Source organism: Piliocolobus tephrosceles, chromosome 2 (assembly GCF_002776525.5).
Source record: "Piliocolobus tephrosceles isolate RC106 chromosome 2, ASM277652v3, whole genome shotgun sequence".
NCBI classification, from domain to species: Eukaryota; Metazoa; Chordata; class Mammalia; order Primates; family Cercopithecidae; genus Piliocolobus; species Piliocolobus tephrosceles.
In genome coordinates, this window is record NC_045435.1 from 95,504,896 (window position 1) to 95,520,612 (window position 15,717).

Consider the following 15,717-nt stretch of genomic DNA (forward strand, 5'->3'; position numbering starts at 1 on the left):
AAAGAGAGAAATACACCAGGCTGTGTTTTGTACAACCAAGTAAAGCAAGATGGGCAAAGTGACTCAGGCGTCCCTGAGAAATGGCTTGAGGCACAAGATTGACCATGGGCTCTTCTATATTTAAGGAGGCTGCTCATTTACTCAACATAAGCCTTGTGTACGTCGTGTCAAAACAGCATCTCTCCATTGCATTACTCTCTTCCCACAATGTTCTCTCTCTGGAGTTTGATGTCAGAAGAGGCCTTTACCTAATTTCCAGGATCTTAGCTTTGTGAAACCAGGGCTTTTTCTGTGTTCTAGAATGTCACCAAACTCTCTAAGAAGAGTCTCAGTGTTAATGAAGCATCTGATTCCAGTGCAGGGAAGTGGGGCTGAACATTTTTCTACCAGTAGAGAATTCAGGACAGGTGCATTCATGTTGCCAACTCTCTTTCCCTTAGCTTCCAATCAAGACTTCAGTTTGGTGTTGTGATTAGTTATGCCCTGAAGCAGAGTTTCTCATCCTTGGCACTATTGGCATTTGGGGCCACATACTTCTTTGTTGTTTGGGGCTGTCCTGCATATTGTAGGATGTTAAGCAGTATCCCTGACATCTAGACGCCAGTAGTGGACCCCCTCCCCCAAATTATGACAACCAAAAACGTCTCCAGACATTGTCAAATGCCCGTAGGTGGACAAAATCATCCCCAGTGATGACCACTGGTTTGAAGGAAGGCCTGTAGTTAGAAGTGGTATCTGGTTCCTTATGCAGAGTCCAATTCTGCTCTGACATTTGTCCCATGAGAAAAGTGAGGAGGATATGAACATTTGATTCCAAGCACCAGTCCTAATAATGAATGGCCTCCTCGTCATACCCATTGGGTGAACCAGGCTTCAAAGCCTATATCCAGTTTCTGAGAGTAAGAGGAGGTGAATTTCAGATGGGTCATGGGTGCAGCATTAGAAAATGTTGAATCAAAAGCACGAAGTTTATTTTCTTTCCGAGCTTCATTCAGACCTACTGAAGTCTTGGGTTTGCACTGGCATCTTTTTTTTTTTGACCTTATTAACACATCTTTGCTAATTTCTTTTTTCCCTGCCCACTTTATCTCTTGCGTTAGCATTTCTGTTGTACATTATGCTATCATTCTAGTAGTTGGGTACCCTAGAAATTATAAAATACATCCTTAACTTATTGCAGTCTACTTCCAATTAGTACTTTTATTACAACCTGAACAATGCAAGACCCTTACAATTGAAATGTATTTATTCTGCTCCTGCCCTTTTGGTCCTGTGGTCATCTATTTTATACACACACACACACACACACACACACACACACACACACACACACATTATTGTTATTCTTTGCTATCAACAGGGAACAATTTTTATATTTGCCCTTTTAGATGTGCTGCTTTTCCTCCTGCACTTCCTTCCTTCCATCTGAGAGCCTTTCCTTCTGTGTAAAGAAGTTCCTTTAGTATGTCTTCTGATTTAACGCAGAGAGCAGCCCTCAGGCCAAGATCCTTTCTCATATATTAATATCTGAATTTAGTCAAGGTGTTTTTGTTTTCATCGTGTTTATTGCAGTTCTCCAATATTTAAGAAAAAGCGAGAGTGTTTTTTCTATTGAACTTTTCAAAGTAACCCATTGGGTTGGTTTAAAGAAAAATTTTAAGCAAGTAATTGTCTAGGTGGTACAGACAAAAAACTGAGAAGGTATTACAGAGATTTTCAAAGCTGGGTGATAAGAGCTCAGGATAAGTGCGATGCTGTGGAGAAAGGGAGGAAGAAGGCAAGTTCTTCTTTGACTGTGTGACTCTTGTCAAGGTATAACGGTTATTAGGACATGCATCAGGCTGAACGTTCCAGTGCTGTGGCTATAGGCAAGTTGCATCATTTCTGTCACTCCAAAACAGGGACAATCATCACAGGGTTAGAAGGAAAGCTTCAGCTATTTTTCTAGTTTCAGGTTATTTAAAATTATCTTAAATAATAACTGCCACTTAAGAGCGCACACACTGTGTGTCAGGCGATAAACTAAAAATCCCTGTACTAACTGGAGGTCAAGTTGTTCTTGTTATTTACTATTTGTCTGTTTTTCTTCAGTTATGAGATTTCTCTCACTTGTCACCTTTATTCATATACTCACTCAACAAATGGTTTATTGGGCCTATTCTCTATCCTAGTCCTGGACTAGGTGCTGAGGATACAGTGGAGACCAAAAGCAGGACTGGTCTCTTCTCTCCTGTACCTTGTGCTTAATGCAGAAGACAGGCATTAATCTAACAATCACAAAAATAAATGTATAATTGCAAATCAACTAAGGGCTAGGAAGAAAACCCAGATTCTACAAGGGCAGTAACAGTGGCCCCAGCACAGTCGGGGCTGCGGGTGGGGGATTTTCCTGAGGCCATTGACTGTGGATCTCCATTTGGCTGGGACCAATACTGGTGGTTGTTTTTTTTTTCTTTTCCTCTCTCTCTTTATAAATTTTTTGATCAGGATGAAGCCAAGAAAATAAAGGTCTGGAAGGAGTTGGGTGGAACATCCAGCCCAGAATATTCCTTTTTATAGATGTACCAGAATTCAAACATTCCCCCATGTGAAGCACTTTTAGGATGTCCTAGTTATCTTTGCTTACCTAGTCCCTGACAGTGTCTGGCATAGAGTTAGTATTCAGAAAATGTTGTTGAATAAATTAATTAATCCCCTTTCAGTTACTTAAGGAAACAGTAGTTGCCCAGGAGAACATTTAGCTATTAAAAGTGGGCACGAAGGGGATGACGAACATTAAGATATATCATTTCAGGCAGCGGCTGCTGCAGCGCCACATCACAAGCGCTGGTGCTGATACTGGTTTGAGCTCTGCCAGTAACTAGCCGTGCTTTCTGGGCCTCGAACTACAGGAGAAAAGGGAGAAATAGATAATGGCAACAACTTGACCTCCAGTTAGCACAGGGATTTTTAGCACATTGCCTGATGCACAGTGTGCACACTCTGTCTCTACCCTCACCTGGGGACCTCCCACCCATCCTTCAGATTCCTGCTTACTTCCTCAGAGCCCTTCTCTGACCCCTCCAACAAGTTACATAGTTGCACCTGTTACTAGTCTGCATCCCAGTGAGTACCCTAGACTTTTCCTTTTATATATCACAGCATTATGATTAAATAGTTATTTGGCTAATCAGTTTTTCAATATCTGACAGCTCTCAGTAAGCTGTAAGTTTCATGTCCATCACATACACCGTTGTATAACTTATGCCTGGTACTTAATAGGCTCTCAGTAACGCAAATTAATCAGAGAACTCCTGGCCAGTTTTCTCTCTGTAAAGTAAAGATAATGATATTGAACTCACTAGCTTTGTTTTTCCCAAACCAGAGGCACACAAGTAGTTAGAAATGCATAAAGTACAGAGTCTGTAGGTAGTTTCACATGTTATTTCCTGTCTTTTTTTTTTTTTTTTTTTTTTTTTTGGCTTACCTGCCTGAAGGTGCCTGTTTCCTTGGCCTTTTTATTTTTTTTAAATTTAAATTTCTTGTCTGCAATTTTATGATCTCCTACATTAACCCTTTCTCAGAGCTGCACATTCTTCTCTCTGCTTTCAGAAATCAATCACACAAGCTGGTTTCCAGCTTTCTAAGGTTAGGGAGGACTTCTCCCCAGCCCTGTGGTCTCAGACAGACAGGTACATAATCATGAATAGTTTTACAATTTAAAGCGCAGGTAAGATGGCGCCAGACGGACTGGGGACACTCCCAAACTCACATTTGATGGGGGAAGGGTTAATACCTGCACCCCTTAATAAACTCCTTTATCCCCACCAAAAAGACAGCAGAAATCTCTTTAATACACTTTTGGTGGGGGTGGGGGGAAGCCTGTGTTCTAGGTCAAAGAAGGAATGGTCAGGTGTCACTCTTCAGAGAATTTGAGAGCTGGACAGGGCCATGCAGCACATCAAATGCAATACCCCCATTTCACAGATAAGGAAACTGAGGCACAAGGAATACAGCTAGTTACTGGAAGAGCCCAAGCCAGTGTCAGAACCAGTACTTGTGGGCTGGGCACAGCAGCTCATCCCTGTAATTTCAGCGCTTTGGGAGGCTAAGACAGGGGAGATTGCTCAAGCCCAGGAGTTCAAGACCAGCCTGGGCAATATAGGGACACATTGTCTCTCTAAAAAAAAAAAAAAAAAAAAAAAAAAAAAAAATGAGCCAAGCATGGTGGTGTGCCCCTCTAGTTTTAACTACTCAGGAGGTTGAGGGAGTATCACTTGAGCCCAGGAGTACAAGGTACAGTGAATTATGATCATGTCACTGCTTTCCAGCCTGGCTGACAGAGAGAGAGACTGTCTCTAAAAGTAAAAGCAAACCAGCACTTGTGATGTGCTGCAGCAGCCACTGCCCTAAACGATATACCTTAATATCCATTATTCCCTTCATACCCACATTTAATAGATGAATGTTTTCCTAGGCAACTACTGTTTCCTTATGTAACTGAAAGGGGATTAATTAATTTATTCAACAACATTTTCTGAACACCAACTCTGTGCCAGACACTGTCAGGGACTAGGTAAGCAAAGATAACTAGGACATCCTAAAAGTGCCTCACATGGGGGAATGTTTGAATTCTGGTACATCTATAAAAAGGAATATTCTGGGCTGGATGTTCCGCCCAACTCCTTCTAGACCTTTATTTTCTTGGCTTCATTTTGATCAGAAAGATTAGAGAGAAAAAGAGGTTAAGACTTTCCAGAAAGGATAGCTTAAGTTACTTTGTTTTCTTTATTTCTGCTTCATTCCTGACAAGTCTGGACCCCAAAATGTCAGGTCTCTCCCTGGGCAAGGAATCTATTCTTGTGCAGAACAAATCTATTCTTGCCCTTATGCTATGTGCCACACTCCAGGCAGCTGTACCTGCTTACCTCCTTCCACTGACCTTCCTTCTAGTAAGCAGGAGACATGGGGAGACAATGTCTCCCTTTGTTGCCCAAGCTGGTCTTGAATGCCTGTCCTCAAGCAATCCTCCCGCCTTGGCCACCCAAAGTGCTGGAATTATAGGGATGAGCTACTGTGCCCAGTCCACAAGTGCTAGTTTTGACACTGGCTTGGGCTCTTCTAGTAACTAGCAGTAAGGGCTTTGGTTCCTGCATGAAGAGAAGGAGCCAGCACAGTGAGAACTAAGGTGTCACCCCCAACCCTGAAACCACATTTGTCCCCCAGCTGTTCCCCTGGGAACCCTGGTCTCTGCTGACTCACCTTGCCCTCTGGCGTCTGCTCCTTCCTTGTTCTGTACATGCATTGCTCTGATCGCCGTCTGATCACCGATGTGTTCTTGGCTCATTCTGCTTGTGCTTTTGGCCTCTATTAAGCATCCACATCGGTGCCGTCCAACAGAAATTTCTGGAATGAGAGAAATGCTCTATAATCTGTGCTGTCCAAACAGTAGACACTAGCCACATGACTTTTTAATCTTTTTGTTGTCCAAGGGGAAAAAAAGGATGGCCAAAGAGAGGTTCTTGTTTATAAAAGGGCCTTTATATCTTTTAGGGAAGAGAAACCTAAAATATGGAAACTGTAATCACTCACTTTTATTCTCTTTCATCATCACTTGATTCTGTTAAAAGAAGCTTTTATAAGACCCACATGATTTAAACTGTCTTTTAAAACTATGTAGATAAACAAGAATTCCAAGATGTCAGCAGAATGAAAACTGTGCTTAAAATGCATGTTAGTATCGTGTGGGCCATCTGTAGTATTTTATCTGTTGTAGCACTGTCCACCATTGTTCTGGGGGCATTGCACCTCTTTTGTCCTAACTCCAAACACATGCTAAGGGGCTGTGTGCCAGTCATGAGACTGACCCCTTGGTGGGGGAATGTGACTCAAGCAAGGCCAGTCAAATCCTTCCCTGAGAGATTTTTTTTTCAGCTGGAGTTGGAGACGGGCCCTGCACCTGGGGGATGGATCAGGAAGAATTTGAAGTTGGACAGGGTGGTGGCCTTGTTTTCAGCCACCAAGAGAAAGCCTGTCTGCTTTGCAAAATAATGAGTCAAGAAGATACAGGCAAAGCAAAGAGAAGGAAGGCTCTGGTCTTGTTTCTCATCCGTAAAAGGACACATGAAAATGAACTCTGAATGGCTCAAGAGGATTAGGGAAAATAGGTCAATTGAGAGAATCCAAATGGTAAGTGACTCATTGAAAATACTCAGTGCAATAGAGATACCAACATGAGACTTTTTTTTCCCCCACTCATTGCTGTGCGCTGAGGTGTCTGCCTTTCTCAACCTTTACATTATCTTGACAGATTCTATAACTTTCTGGCCACTTCCGATGATTAAACACAGGCAGGTCCTGGTAAAAACACTAATCCTCTAAGTAATGTCATGGCTTATTCTTTGCTATTGCTGTCTAGACTTGTGGCTCAAAGGACTGGATGAAGGGAGAGCCTGCGTTTCCCTTTCCCTTCTTCTTCCTCCCTCTTCTATCTCTAGTTTGCCTACACTGGGGAAGTAGAAAGAGATGAGAAGCAGGGGTCAACTTACATGACTCTCATGTGGTTCAGTGGCCTTGATTTCTCTCTGGTTTAACCTGGTGCTATCTGAAGCTTGAGGTCTTTTCTGATGTGGCTGTCTCTGTGTAGACAGTGGATGTGTTTTCCTTGGGGCTAGTGCTCAGTTTCATTCCATCTCCATTGCTGAAGACTCTTCAGGGGTGGCCCTTCTCTTATCAACCAGACCAGAAATTCAGGTCCCTGCTGTCCTTTCTGACGGAGCATCTCCTCTGTTGGTTTAGGGAATGGTGGTTCCTGCTCCCTCTCCTAACCTTCACACTCCTTCTTCTGGGGTGGAGGTGCCCCTTCTTCTTTTCACTAGGCACTCTTCATCTGAGTCTCTTCTAAGCCTCCTACCCCAGGCAAGATGAGGCTGTTCACATGTGCTCCTCACTTTCAGGAGACATTTACACATTCTCCCAAGCATTCTCTAAACATGTTTCTCTCCACCTGTTGCCAGCATCAGAGAGCCTAGGAGAGCGATGAAGTCTTCTTGTTGACATCCCCAACCTTCACATGTTACTTTCCTGACCCTGTTCCCCATTGGAGTGAAGAGAAGAAAGCACCCCTCTCTCTCCATCCTTTGTGGGGAGGCAAGAGATTTATTTTCTCCAGGGACCCTGTACTCCTTGTAAAGCCACGTAGCTCTGTCCACTGATTTCCACTTCCTTTTTTCTCCCAGTGCTTTCCTTTAAGTATTGTCCAGGGTTGGGGCTGGTCATCGATTATAGAGTGGTCATTTCTGCTGCCTCTTAATAAGCCCTGTCATCTTTTTTAGAATATGGGGATTATTAGCACTACTTCATCTTCATGTAAGGCCTGGTCAACATCCTGTTACAATGATTTGTAAAGTGTTTTGCCACCTCTATACCAAAAGGCATGAAGGAAGAGTTCATTAGTCAATGGCTCGGGTCATTTTTCCTGATGGGTTTGGGTGTCAGACAGACTATGGCAGTCTACATGGTAGGAGGAGAAGTCTGAAAAATGCCAAATAAGACCTTCACCCTCAGGGCACATATCTTACTTCAGGCTGGTGTGCAAATGTTATTGGAGAGAGACTCTGTAGGCTGGAAGAAGTACCCTCACCTGTGAAGTGCCATCAATGTGAAAACACAGGCTCAATTCACCAGCTTTCCCCATTTATTCCCTGTGTGATCCATGACAATCACTTTTGTGAACTCAACCTCTTTTTCCTCCTCTGCAAGATGGGACACTACTATTGACATTGCTGTGTGGATTAGAGCTGCTCCATGTAGAGTTTCAGAATGAGAGCCCAATAAACACTAAGTATTAGTCTTGTTTCTGTTCCTTTTCTCCATGGCAAAGACCATCTCCCTTTTCCCATTCACCTAGGAAAGAGCCCAGACTCTCTAACTGCTTTATTTCTTGAAATGAATAGGCTGAGGACTCCCTTCCCTCCCTTTGTTCTCACCAGGGAGGAATGGGAGTTGGACTGAGGAGGGCAAAAGGTCCTGGAGCTGAAGTAGATACTACTGGTGTAGCTGACCAGGTCTCAGCAGTTCCTGTGGAGTCATGTCCTTGCTATCCTCTCACTCTCTTTGGGGAACTGCCCACCCTCCACCTGACACCTACAGCTCTATGAAGTTCCAGTAAAGGCTACCATTTCTGATGCCCCACATCCTTGACCTGATGGGGCCAATCATAGTGCCTCCCTCCCTGGCAACAGTGACCGGTCTTGAAATGGGCAAATCAGGGCCTTTTCTGAGATATATCTAATTGGAGCTTTCTTTCTCGGATGACGAAGTTGAGAGAATACGTGTCCAGAGCTTCTGGGAAACATGATTTCAGCTTCAAGAAAGGAAATGAGGCCTCTTAGCAGAAAGCAACGACACGAGAAGAGAAGGGATAATGAGCTGCTGTTGACTCCCTCGTTCTAGGTGACCTTGCCTGCCTGTGATGTGGTTCTTGTATGGTAAGCTTTGCCTCTTTTGCCTAAGCTAGCTTGAACTGAGTCTGTCACTTACAACTGGATGAGCCCTGACCAATACAGGGCCCTGCCTCTGAGAGGCCCCACTCTGCCTTCTGCCCCTTGAGATCCTATGTTGATACAGGGCCATCACTGATAGGCTTGGCAATACCCCCTGGTTTGGCTGCTCTCTGAAGCTATTAAAATCACAGGTCAAGGGTGACTTTAAATTGGTAGTACTTCCAGGGTAAGCCTATTAGAATTGGCATATGAAGATTCTGTTTAAATGGGGCCCCGGGGATTGCCCCCAGTCACCTCCCAGATGCAAAGCAAGTCTCTGCAGACTTGGGGCATGGTCTTGCTCTGACTCCTGGTTTCTTGGGAAAGGAGAATGCATTCCCATCTTTCTCCAAATGTTCCCGACCTTGCTGGAACTGCTCTTTGCCTTTATAGAATTACACCTTAACCTCCGACCCCAAGGTAGTGTCTTTATGAGAAATTTTAACCATTGAAAGTCCACTTGGATTTCTGAATCCTGTTCTTTAGCTGGTTACTAAATCTAGTTTCAGTATGGACATGCTCAGATCCTTTACCTTGACTCTGGCCTGAGCTCTGGGGCCTGAGCTTACTAGCACCATGTTACCTTGATGTCAGCTTCCAGTTCCTGTCTGTGTCCCCTCTGCCCTATTGCTGCCCTATTTCCTGTCATTTCCAATGAAGTGCAAGAACCCTGGAATCACAAAGAACTGGGTTTGACCACTGGCCCTATTGCTTTCTAGCTTAGTGAATTTGGGCAGTAACTTCATCTTGCTGAACCTCAGGTTATTCCCTCATAAAATGGGGATAGTAAGACTACTTACCTCATGGGACCACTGATGCTGTAACCAAGGGAACTGTGCTTGCCAGCTCTTCCCTCCCTCCAATCATATGTTTGGAGTAGGAAGATATAATTTCCTAAAGGAAGGGCAGAGCGTGCTGGATAGACAAAACACTATTGTCCTTGCAACCCTAAACGTCCTTACTAATGTGAAGGCTCATGACACTTTTTCTGGAACAGGCTGTCATCTGTTACCACCTTGAAACACAATCACTCAGGCCCACCTCTGAGTCAGTTCTGAGCAGCTGCTCCCTCTGCTCTAGGAAGAGACTGAACATTGGGGGTTTCTGGAGGACTGCAGGCTGTGTTCATTCATGAAAGTTGTAATACATCCTTGTTTTTAGCACACAAAATCCACTCTGATCAGACTGTAAAATGTGCTCAACCACCAGAGACAATTCAATGCCCCTGAAAGAAAGGGATACACGTTTTAGGGCTGTAACTCTCAAAAGAGTCCTAGTTTCAGCCAAGAATGGCCACTGCCTTTAAGAATTCTGAAGCTATTTTCCAGCATCCGTGTTCATCTTAATCTGCAAGCAGAGGTGCTCTGTAGCGTGTGTGTGCACTTCAAATGGACCCTTTCTGTGACTTGATCGCTATTTTGCCAAGTTTTATGTGGGGAATAATAAGGGCTTAAGTTTAAGGAACAATTTTTGAGCACCTACAATAGAACGGGTACTGAGTTTGGCACCAGGGACACAAAAAGGATCAGAAGACACAGTCTCTATATCTTTGCACATTTAATTATAGTATCATATGTAAGTGCAATGATAGAGAAGTGCATAGGATGAGAGACAGCTTAGCCAAATAAGGGACTTGTGGGTGAATCTTACAGTAAATGCATGATTAAATCAGCCATGAGCTTGGCATGGGCTATGTGTTTCCTGCCATTTTCAGAACACACCCTCATGCTTTTAACACAGGGCCTTTGCACATATGATTCTTTTTGCCCAGATTTCTCTTTCCTTAAATATTCTTATGGATCACCCCTTCATTTTATCCAACATCTACATTCTAATGCAGTTTCATCAGAGAGGTCTTCCCCTGGCATCTCACGTAAAAGATTAAACCACTCGTACTTAGTTACTATTCCATACCGGGCTCTATTTTTCTTCATTGTATTTTTTACCACTCACAACTTACACTAATTTGTTTTTATTTGTTATCTACACACACACAGACATACACACACAACTGTTAAAATAAAAAAAGCAGGGACTTAGTGTGTATATATATTTTTTACTTCTGTATCCTCAGTACCTGGAACAATGTTTGTCAAAGAGTAGATGTTCCATTAATACAAATTAGAAGACTGGGTGAATGTGCTAAAATACCTAGATGGCTTAGACTTGATCTCCATACTCATTGTGCAGTTTGTTTGGGAAGAAGAACAGTCAAACAAAGTGGAACAAAACATAGCTGCTGGTTTAATTGAAGTGTGAGCATAGTGTTAACAGAGCTTGGAGGAGGAAGCGATTAATTCTTCCTTGTGGGGAGGGAGTGTGGAAGGAGGTGACATCTCAGAGGAGGTTGAATTTCACATGGATCTTAAAAGATAAACAAGAGTTTGTCAAAGCAAAAAGGAAATGAAGAGTTGCAGCAGTTACTGTGGAGTTACTGCCCATATCTGTTGGGCTCACCATTCAGGACATTTTGCAGCTGCCTACTGCATGCACATATGACTGTCAGCCTGAGGTTTGCTTTCTAAAGTGAGCTGGGCAGGCAGCAAGGGCTGAAGAGGTAAAGTCCTGGGAGGAGCCCTCAGTCAATGGTGGGTAGGAGTTGGAGGATAAATGCCCTAATTTCTTTGCCGCTCAAGTGGAACAACTTAGAGGTGAATTCTGAGGTCTCCAAGGAGCTTGGGCTTTGCTCTCCCATAGTCATTACATGCTTGATAACACATTCTTTACTGACTTCCTCCTTTTCCCTTCCTTTCCGCATCTTACCCCCCCGCCCCCCCCACTTCCCTAGCAGTGTTTCCTGAGATCACCTCCCAAACAATTGCATCTGGAATCCTTGACTCATGTCTACTTCGGGGAGAAGCATCTAAGACAGTCATGGTCCAAAAAACAGCAGCAACATGAATAAAGACAGAGGGCTTGGCTGTACCAGGCAAGTGAGGGGAGATGGAGAGACCTAATCAAGAGCTAAAACTATTGGCCAGCCTGCAGTCCATTGTGAGGTATGTCTATACATGGTGTTTAATAATAGCAAGATTATGCTGATGGCCATATGGAGGATCAGTCTGGAGCCAGAGTTTCTTCCTTCCACAGGTGTAGTTTCTAGATGCTGATTTAATCTTTTAGTTTAGTTTTTTTTTTTTTTTTTAAACATTCTGTATGCTGCCCTTTTATTCCAGTTTTATTCTCTTTGAGTCATTGGAAGAGAAATAGCACCCCTGCCATGGGAGCCAACCTCTCTCCATGTGGAGTAGGCCTTGGGACGTGCTACTGAGAACCCTGGGAGAGAGTGTACAACAGAGAAATGCCCCCTGGCAGCACATTATGGCTGTGGTGGGTGGGCATGACAGTGGGTGGTCTAAACAAAAGGAAGGAAGATATGTGCAGGAAATGGGGAAACAGATATAGGACTATTGTTCCTTTGGAGTTACACATTCAAGTCAAACATCATTGTCATTCAGTGAAATCTTCTTGACTAAGTGGCCAATTGTTCTGACAGATAATTAAACAGTATCCAAAGCATGAACAATCAATACAAGGGTTGCTTCTGAATGAAGATGACAAGAGTAGCAAGTGTTTTGAGATATAAATCCATTCTCGTGGGGGCTGTATATCTTGCAAAGAGAGGGATGCTGAGACCCTAATGGCTCACAATGTGCTTTCCCTAGATAAGTGACCGGTGGACCTTTTGTCTCATCCAGTAGGCTGAGAGGAAATTGAGCTGCCAAGCCATATGAAACTCCTGGTGGAGATTTGGAGGAAGATGAATGGTACTTAAGTAACAAGAGGACCGTGAAATCAAACCATTAAAAGACAATTTCAAGATTAGTCAACTTCCCTCACCCTCTATTCACTGTGGTAAAGCCCCCAAAAGTCACTGGGTGCTTCCTTTGATCTTGCTTCAGTTGGTGTGTTGACTTTTTTAGCACTTTCTGTTGGGCATAGAGGTGCTCCTTGCAAGTGCTTTCTAGGAGTAAATGGACATGGGGAGGCTCCATCCCCTTCTTCCTATTTTCTCTGCTGTTTTCCAGCCTTGGGGACACAGCTGGGATTCTTGGGGCTAAAGTCATCAAGGTTGTCAGCAGATGTGCCTAGAAGAGATATGGTCTCAGCAAGCCTTCTTCTCTCTGATTTCTAAAAGGTTTGTTCATCTAATCTGAGGTCCCTGTCACTTTCTACTCCACCTCATCCCAAAGTTGAGGTCAGAATGGACTTGTGTGGGATTTTGGCCCATGTAGCAGTGTGCCTTTAAATCTGGTGCTGGCAGTGGTGGCAGTGATGGTGGGTGTCACCTAGGATGGCATAAATTTCTCCTTCTGTCCCCAAAGCCCACCTTTCCATTCTTTAGTTTTTAGTTTAAAATTTAATCATACAAATCATAGGAAAGTACATTCTTGTGAGAAGTTAAATCAAAACACATCTGATCAAGTTAAAGGCCTCTTTGACCAACAGTTCTTACCCACTGGCATCCCCAGAGGTAACACCTATTGCAGGGAAGATGTGTATTCCTCCAGTTCTTTTCCTACTCCTTAACATGCATGTTATGAATTGCTATCCTTAGAGAAAACATAAAGAATATGTGCTTAAATGTATTAAAGACATCCTGTTTTACATACTATTCCACAACTTGTTTTTCCATTTGACGTGGTCATTCAGGTTGGTGGGACTGGACTCAGAGGCACTGGTCTGGTTGCACAGCCAGGAGGGTATGAGGAAGGCTGGAACTCTGCCCATCTCCACTAGATTAGCCTGGAGGAAGGGATGCCTTTCTGGAATTGGTTCACCCAGAGGGGATCATCTTATTTTAATTAATAGAAAGATATGTACTGTGGTGGCCCTGGATGGATCCTTTACACTCTGTTGCATTACATCATAGTATTCCATTTTGTGGGTATAGTGTATTTTATGTATCCATCCCCATGACTGGACCCTTGAGTTGTTTTTAGTTTCTCGTGATCACAGGCAAAGCTGCAATGAATAGCCCTGTACACGTCTCTGTGTACAAGTGTGCAAGCATTTCTCCTAAGAAGTAATGGGATTGCTGGGTCATAGGGATGCACATTTTGAATTCTACCAGCTAAATTGCCGTCTCAGGGTCCTACCAATGCGCAGTCCCACCAGTAGTGTACAAGAGTGCTCATTTCCATCATCCTTGCCAACTCTTGCTGCCAGACTAGACTTTTTTTTCTAATTGTCTTTTGTCTGAGTGTATTTGGGCTGCTATAACAAAATACCATAAACCAGGTGACTTACAAACAACAAAAAGCTATTCTTCACAGTTCTGGAGCCTGGGAAGCCCAAGAACAAGGTGCTGGCAAATTTGGTGTCTAATGAGGGCCTGCTTGCTGGTTCATAGATGGTGGCTTTTTGTTGTGTTCTCACATGGTGGAAGAAGCTAGCTAGCTTTCTGGGGCCTCTTTCATAAAGGCACTGATCTCATTCCTGAAGGCTCTGTCCTTGTGAACTAACCACCTCCCAAAGGCCCCACTTCCTAATACCATTACCTTGGTCATTAGGTTTCAACATATAAATATTGGAAGGACACAAACATTCAGACCACAGTATCTTCCCCCTTCTTAATGTACCCCTGGTTGACTCTATTGCTTTGGGGTTGTTTCCAACCTATTGTTTTATTTTGTTCCTGGTTTCCTCATTATCTGGATCTCACCCTTGGTTCTCTGGGCACCCAAGCTTCCCATTTCTTGGTCCATCCACTCTGACAAAGATCATCTGCTCTCATTCTAGTCTGTATTCTAGGTGGCAAGTGGGCTGGAGAACAATACTGCTTCCAACTGGCTGTGTGACCGTGGGCCAGTCACTGGGAAGGGGCCTCAGTTTTCCCACTTGAACCATAAAGGAACTGGGTTACAGGAACTCCAGAATCCGAGTTCTCAAGTTCTGACTTGAGTAGGCCAAAAAATTTTATTTTAAAAAGACACTTGTCCTCATGGGCACTAACCACTGTTCTGGTCTGTTTGAAACGTTCACTGTGAACACATACAGACATGAGTCATTTGAAGAGGTAATGGGTAGGCATGACTTTTATTGCTCCCATAAATTACGTCACCATTCATTTCTGTGTTTTCATGGGTGGGGTTCGGTGACATCAGAGAAAGGACCTCTTGGTCTGCCCAAGCTCTCAATCAGCTACTGAACATTTCTTGAATAAATCAGGCCCACTTCCAACTCTGCTTCCTTCCACCTCCTTCTTATCTTTGGGCCACATTTTCCTTATCCATTCAGGAAATATTTATTGAGCACCTACAACATCCCCTACTGCATGGCCACTTTTGGAGAAAGTGAGAGTGGCAGGTGGATTAAAAATACAGGGTGGTGGAAAGTGCTTTTATGAGCTACGAACTCTCATGGTTTCGTTCAGTGTTGTTTAATAGAACCTGTCTGTGATGATGGAAATGTTCTGTAAAATCTGTGCTGTCCAATATGGACAAACTATAAGTGTTCATTGACCAGTTGCTGTGGAAAGTGTGGTTTCGGATCCCTGAATATAAGTAAGCAATACAGGGTTGAGGGCGCTTTGCAGCAGATGCCCTAGAAATCAGTTCTCACAATCCTCTCTTTGAAGCCTCAGTTTCTTAATCTGTAGAAAATGGTTTTGAGGATCAAAGCACGTAGTGTATAGATTTTAGTACAGGGCCTAGCTCATCATAGGTGTTCAGTCAAGGAGAACTTCCTTTCCTTCTTGTAATGGCCTGGTTCTCAGGACTCCTGCCTGCTTAGGACAAGTAAAAGCTTCCATCTCAAGAGGCAGGACTTCAGGAGCAGAGCCTGTGCCTCTGGGCGGGGCAGGCTGAAGAGGCCACTTCCTCCCACAGAGGCTTCCAGTGCTTTAGACTCTGATTCACTCAGGTGAGTTGCACAACTTTATGGATGCCACAAATCACATCACTCTCATTCTGGGGATTTTTCAAGTGTGGGAATTTGCCTTCCCCACTACCGCCTACCTAGACAGGTGCTAGAACATAATAGGTGCTCAGTAAATAATGTGGGCGGATTAATCACCCAAAGTTGAGTGGAAGCCAACAGTCATGGGTTGTAGACTCTCCCAGCTCTGCCTCTCTAGGAAAAAGCAAGGACTCTGGGGTAGCAAGCTAGGGTTTGAGGTTCAGTTATGCTGTTACTTGGCTCTTTTATCTTGGCAAGTGCTGACTGCTTGGTTTCTTGGTTTTCTCCTCTGTCC